Source organism: Penaeus japonicus, unplaced genomic scaffold (assembly GCF_977035675.1).
Source record: "Penaeus japonicus unplaced genomic scaffold, GWHDUDI00000001_assembly GWHDUDI00000010, whole genome shotgun sequence".
Lineage (NCBI taxonomy): Eukaryota > Metazoa > Arthropoda > Malacostraca > Decapoda > Penaeidae > Penaeus > Penaeus japonicus.
Window position 1 is genome coordinate 17,243,229 of NW_028234412.1, and position 7,500 is coordinate 17,250,728.

At 39.3% G+C, this 7,500-nt stretch overlaps 1 protein-coding gene across 1 annotated transcript in view; it reads left to right on the plus strand.

The window, feature by feature from the left end:
* The first annotated feature begins 1,296 nt into the window (after window positions 1-1,296).
* The window catches only part of LOC122247233 (uncharacterized), a 191,805-nt gene continuing 185,601 nt past the window's right edge, over window positions 1,297-7,500 (plus strand). The window contains exon 1 of the mRNA XM_086540338.1: window positions 1,297-1,480. The gene's annotated coding sequence lies outside the window, so the exon portion shown is untranslated. The remainder of the gene's footprint in view (window positions 1,481-7,500) is intronic.

A 7,500-nucleotide genomic window follows, 5' to 3' on the forward strand; every position in this document is an offset into this window, starting at 1 on the left:
GAAGCAAGAACATAAATGTGCAGATTCAAGAACAATATCAACTTGTAGGCTAGGCGAGAATAGTCATACTCAAACACCCGAGTCGTTAAACTGACATCTAACCTTGCCTGCTTTGTTCATGTTCTTGGTGAGGTTACTGAGCTCAATTGGAATAACGCCAGAGTGACATAAATCAAAATTTCGCTAAATACATATATTAGGAACTCATTCAGTTAGAATTTTAAGTACCTTGTGGTTAAATAGGGTATAGATGACTTTATTTCATAGTTTGGTTAGAGTATTTAACTTTAATTTAACTATAACTATAATTGGTTCCAATTCGGTTCGTGTTGCCATTTTGGGTTTACCGTCTGGCGTAAAATTAGTCCGGGCAGAAACGTCGCGTTGTTATTGTTTCTCTTATCATTGTGGCTGCGCCCCACTTCATCAGGAATTTTTGTTGGTGTTGCACATCACGCTCACTAGAAATTAGGAAATATCAATCATTTTGATATTACAACATTTAAATACTTAACGACTGCTAAGTAGGCCTACTATTTTAAAATCTGACGCTCTATTAATATCTATAATAATTATAGCTCTATTTGTAGATCATAACAAATATGTTGTAAACACAGACGCACATACATACATTCATATATACATTCATAAATAATGTACATGTGTGTTCGTGGTTGTACACAGGACCCTACGTACGTACATCAAATTTATATATATCATACATTACATGTATAATGTATATGATTTAGACACAAATATACAGTATATGCTTTGCATATATATTATCAAATGGAAGTGACGAGCATCATACAAAACTACAGAATCCATGTAGAAATACATTCATTCTCAACCCGATTAACGAATTTAACCTCCGCCTCCACACTCCGACTCGAAATATTGGCGACGTGGCAACTAATTTTGGCGCCAAGTTACTCCGAGGCGGAACCGATTTTGGTGGGAAATTAGTTGCAACATATGGTTGATGTCGATCTTTTCGTATCAATACATCAATATTTCTATGATGATATATGTTTTAAGAGAGAAGTAATAATTCGCGGCTCCTGTAACAGCGTAGAGTGATAACGCAGGTATGGCACGCAAGCAGTCCCATTTCACAGCCAATGAAGGTGACCTCTTCTACCTCAGCACGATCCTGAAATAAATCCCCTGTGCTGTCATCTGCACAATGCCCATTTACTAGATGATTAAGAAAGGTGTATCGCGGAGAATGAAGTATCTGGCACTCGCCGGCCGCAAGCCCCGCCTCCGAGGCACCGCCGCCGCCATGCCTCGCTCGGGAACAGTTTCGAGCCAAGTTTTCTGCCATGCACACGACCGAACTTTTGTAGCAACTTTTTTTTTACGAACTTAGTTTTAAGGATATTTATTACGAACTTATGTGTGCTTTAGTGTTTTGTATGTGTTTGTTATTTATTATGAGAAAATCGTTTTTGTGAATCTTCGTAACTTGTAGCACTAGGTAAGTACACGTTCTTTGTCATTATTTTCTTGTAAGAAATGTTCAGAATCTTCATGTAACTCATCGGTTAGGTGAACAAATATCTTAATCTAGAGAGAGAAAAACCAATGGTGCAGAAGGAACACAATAAGCAGCGCTTAATCACTGCCTCAAATACGGGCGTGACACAGCACCGAACCCACACTGCCTGACCCCGCCCTTTTGCATACCCTGCCCGCCCGTGCCTACTGCCCTGGTGCCCTCTTCGCGATGGCGCAGTTGATTCGAATCAGAATTTGGCGGGAGTTTGTAACCGAGATTAACCGACATTAACGATGCAGATTTAAATCATCTTCTGTCCAGTATAGGCGGTTTAACGAATTGTTATAGTCGGAAATCACCGGTTATATATTTTCGATATATGGTACAGCACTATCAATATTACTCATACAACTTACTGCATCCTTCACGAATGTCACGTTTCCTAAGGATAAACTTAGTCGTCACGGTGCGTACTACGCAAGTCATAAAACCACCTTTCGAACTTCCGTTTTACTTGACCTTGGAAATTGCACATCCTTTGTGATGTCATGACGTAATTAGCTTTTTCTGATGAAGTATAGGTCTGGATTTGTTTTCAATTAGGTCACCCTGTTGATCAATAGGTTAGACCAACAGTCTAGCTTATTTTCCAAGTGATTTCTGGTCACTTGGAAATCTGTTTGTTAATTTTCGATAACTCATAATGTCTCCAATTCAAATTCCATAGCCTAAAGAATAAACTTTTGTTTGTTCCGCTTCAAATGTTTTGGTTCGCATTTTCCTTCATAGGCCTAGGTGATCGCAATAACCCCAGCTAAGCTTCAATACTTTTAATTTAAGTATCAATGATCTCGCTTACATTTTACTTACATGAATATAGGAAACATTTAGATTATTCACATTTTGGCACATATTTAAGCTGACGTGAGCTGCCAATGTTAATTTCTTTTCGAAGGACATGTGCCTATGTACAGGCTACCCTTATTATTACAAAAACATTCATGACGACTAGTGGCACTGAGGAGGGACACGTTGTTGAAACTTCCATAAATTCAGTTTGTAACAGACATGCTTGAATCGCATTTTCTTACATGACACAAATCGTTTTCAGATTTCCGTTTTCTTCTTTCCTAAGCCACTCCGGGAAACTTTCCGGCATCGGAGTGGCTTCTCGCCCTTGTAGCTCATCCTTAGATTTCGCCCTTCACCCGACGTGACCTTTCACCCACGCCCCCCCCCCACCCACGCCATTTATTCAGGGACCCCCTCTTCACTTTCAAGTGTAGGTGTAAATGAATAAGACCTTTGCCAATTAAACTTTTATATTCATATGTCTAATTAGGTATGTGTGTGTGTGTGTGTGTGTGTGTGTGTGTGTGTGTGCACGTGGCGTCTTTATAAAGGTTGCACTGTCAAATTACTTTCTCCTTTCATTTAACGGAAGGTAAATAACGTTTTTTTTTGTTACCCTCGCCATCGGCTCCTGGCCTGAAAAAGCAAAACCTAGCGTAGATCACACATTCTAACACACCCTTGTTTTTGCAACCGCCGTCATAGACATGAAGCGGTGATCCTATGTCATTCAGGTTGCCAAATAATCACTTTATTAAAGTGGTGCCACGTGTAACATTAGATAAATGTTACGAAACATGCAGTATCTTCAAGAATTATAATTATCATGAGTTCGTCTTATTTTATTTCTTAAGAATTACGACAGGAATGTAAGGGGCTATGTTTGTATTGATTTAACCTTAGTCTCTTGCAAAAAAAGAAAAGAGCAAAAATGTAAGAATGTAAACGTTGCCAGGAAAAGGGACCTCATCTCGACCCTCTTTGTGTCTGCGAACCAGAAGTAACACGAAAAGCTTTTTCAGAGCCCTACGCCTGTAAAAACATACCCAGGTGCACGTGGTTCTTCCTTTAGTGTACTCCATTAACAGGAAAGTTGACGTGCGGGCTTTTGTGTGGGAATTTTTGTCTGCTACTGTAAACGGAGACTGCCTCTAGACGGCGAGCAGATCCGAAGCCATAATACTTGAGACAGACACGTGGAAACATGTGTTCTTCGGATTTTCTAGTTTGCTTGTATTTTTTTTTCAATAGGTCACTGGATGTCGATATATATATATATATATATATATATATATATATATATATATATATATATATATATATGTATACGTATATATACACACACACACACACACACACACACACACACACACACACACACACATGTGTGTGTGTGTGTGTGTGTTTGCATATGTTTATATTGCGTGTGTGAGTGACACCCACAATAGATCGAGAGGAGAAGGGAAGCATTAACTCCTTCAAGTAAATGGTCGCTTCCCAAACTGCTATATTTATGTACTTAACTCCTGTGCTTTGGCTCGATCTCATCTCTTGTGCATCAGCAATCTTTTATTAATTTTCATTAGCAGAAGAAGCTTTGAAGTATATCAAAACGCCAACGAAAGAAAGATTACGCGCCCGCTTATCGTGGCGAGGCCAAAGTTGAAGGAAACAAAGGTTATACGCACCCGATTGAATGATGTGGGTCTTCCCTTTTCGTGCTATTTTTTCAAAGAAAGATTATATCAACGTCCGCATTGACGTTTATTTAGAAGCAGAATTTGATTTTATATTGTTTCGCAGCTCAACTTAGCTTTCCTTTTGTTCTTTCGTCGCCTAACTAAAGGAAACCCCACAATGGTGTCAGTTCTAAGCAACAAGAATCAGTTTATTGTCAAGTCACTTGAGCCCGTGTGTTTAGGTTTTATTATCTCAATAATTAATCACTGCTTCTTATAACTGGATGATCAAAGTGGGATTTCCGATATTAGTCACGTTAAGAGTAGACCGCGACCGTAGTTCAGCCTTTGTATAACAAGTCCCTTTATAAGAGGTGAGATTATTTTTTTTTTTGTTACATATAACATGGTCTCTTTGCAGTATGGTCAAGTAGACCTATGTTATGTTGAACTCATATAAGCTAGATAATAATTCTTCAATAACAAGTAATGATTAGTGAAGGGAGCGGATATGACGAACATTAATTTTTTTTTCTATTATGACTTGTATGACCTCCCCCCCCCCAAAAAAAAAGTGAATATTATAAAGTGTCTAAACTTTCGGCATTGACACTAAATAGAACATAGGACATCTGTGGCCCAGATCGCCAGTCTCACACCTGCGCCCGCGCTTATCCCTCCAGGGTGAATTCAGTATCCGAGTACAGAAGGTCGCGATAGGATAACCCTATATATTTAGGCACACTCAAACGCACACTCAAACGCACACACACAAACACACTGACACACACACACACACACACACACACACACACACACACACACACACACACACACACACACACACACACACACACACACACACACACACACACACACACACACACACACACACACACACACACACACACACGCACACACACATATATATATGTATATATATATATATATATATATATATATATATGTATATGTATATATATATTCTAATATTCTAATTCATACATACATACACACATACACACATACACACACACACACATACACGCACACACACACATACATACATACATACATACATACATACATACATACATACATACGCACACACACACAGACACACAAACAAACTGACACGTACCAATGAAGAATCCTTGAAAGATAAGTATATATAAGTGCTTGCTTACATAAAAACACATATCGGAAGTGGCAACCGAAGGGAGGAATTACGGTTGACGTTATATAAAATCTCACCATGGTGGAAGGCAAGAGAAAGTAGAGTTAATGTCATGCAGATAAGTGATGCAGGTGCTGATATGAGTCACGCGAAGCAACAGATGTGAAGGACTGGAGGTGTCCCTCCACCTGCTGCCTCGTGTGTGTCGACTTGCGCTGACAAGTTCGCAAGGTCCTCCGCTTGACCACTGAACTTTTGTATAAGCCTTTTAAGAGTCAATAGTCCCTTTAGGTGGAGTTCTCTTCTCTTGTCTGTTCCTCTGGGGTCAAGGCCGTCGTTGGGGGGACCGTTTGTAAGCATCATCTTGACTTTACACAGTCTAAAGGTGGCATGTTGTTGTAATGCTGTAAATGCTGTATTGCACGCGGATTGATAGGGCCATCGTAGTACGATGTCACTGTACTGAAGAATCGTGCACTCTTGTTAAAACGACATTAGACTAATATATAAAACTGTCACATGTGTCATATATTATAATCTTGGCCGTGATATTGTACGTGTAATCGAAGTAGGAGAGTAGGTTGGTTTTAATATGGAGTATAATTATTATAATTATTCCTATAAAGATTAACTTTATAGGAAGAACGACAGTTCCTGTCATTTATCTTTAGTTTTTCTTTACATTTCTCGCGGTATAAATGACAGTATACCAGAAATGGTAAACATATATCTTCACGTCTAGAACGCTGAAATATATATTTTTTTAAGTTTCTAACATTATTTCCTAATTGCGATAAAGGCAAGATTGGGAAACTGGTTTATGTAAGTAAAAGGAAGATTGGCCAAGAGCCAAGCGAATGAATAAGCATAAATAAGCAGCCATGTCACAGTGCGGATTTAGCATTTGTATACACACGATATATACATACATACATACATATATATATATGTATATATATATATATATATATATATATATATATATATATATATATATATATATATATATATATATATATATATATATATATATATATAAAAATATACACATATATATTTATGTTTATATATATATGTATATGTATATATATATGTATATATATATGTATATATATATGTATATATATATATATATATATATATATATATATATATATATATATTTATTTATATATTTACACACACACACACATAAACACACACACACACACACACACACACACACACACACACACACACACACAAACACACACACACACACACACACACATGATACATATAGATGTAAATCCTTTTAATGGCCGCGAACATCCTTCAAATTCATAACGCCTTCCCAGTGGCATTGGCTCTCATGGGGCCCGTACATGCCACAGACCCATGTCATAAAGCTATGTCCCAGAGCCGTCCCAAAGAGCTGTTGACTCAGACCCTGAGAGGTTTTAGGGGGAAGACGCTCGCACTACTGCTCTTAGGAAAACAAATACCACGCGAAGGAATTCAAACCTAGATTTTAGTGCAAGTAATCTTAGGATCTTGGGCTCAGGCGACCGGGGAAACGTGGCTTTTCCAGCATTCTTTCAGAGGGAGGGAGGGCAGAGGTAGAGAGAGGGTGGAGGGGAGGGAGGGGGGAGTGGTAGGGAGAAGGGAGAAGAAAGGATGATAGGGAAGGGAGGGAGGAGGACGAAGGGAGAGATGATGGGGTGGAGGAAACAGTGGCAGGGGGGGAAGAGGAACTGAAGAAGAAGGTGCGTGGAATGGATGGAGGGAAAGTGGAAAGAAGGGAGACGAAAGGGGATATAGAAGAGAGAGGGAGAGAGGGAGAGAGAGAGAGAGAGAGAGAGAGAGAGAGAGAGAGAGAGAGAGAGAGAGAGAGAGAGAGAGAGAGAGAGAGAGAGAGAGAGAGAGAGAGAGTAGGAAGGACGAGAGAGGAATATTCTGTAGCAAGGTATTTGGGTACGGAAACGTGCGTAGGATATCATGGTAAAAGATGTGCTGACTTCAACATGTGGTGTGATGATGTGCAAAGGTATGGCGGATGAGCGACTGAGCGTGTGGTTAGCGAGACACCAGAACCAGCGTCTCCCTGACACCGTAACTGCCCCGTATCATGAGCTGCGTCTGTCTGGTGCGTGTCCGTGCCATTGTTCTGCCGTCATATTAACTTGGGCGTATCTTTATTCTTTCGTCTCCATTTCTTGTCATTGGCTTAGGTCTGCCACTGTGAATACATCCTCGGATTATTTTATTTCATCAACTGAATTTTCAGTGTACGAGAAATGTTCTGATACATG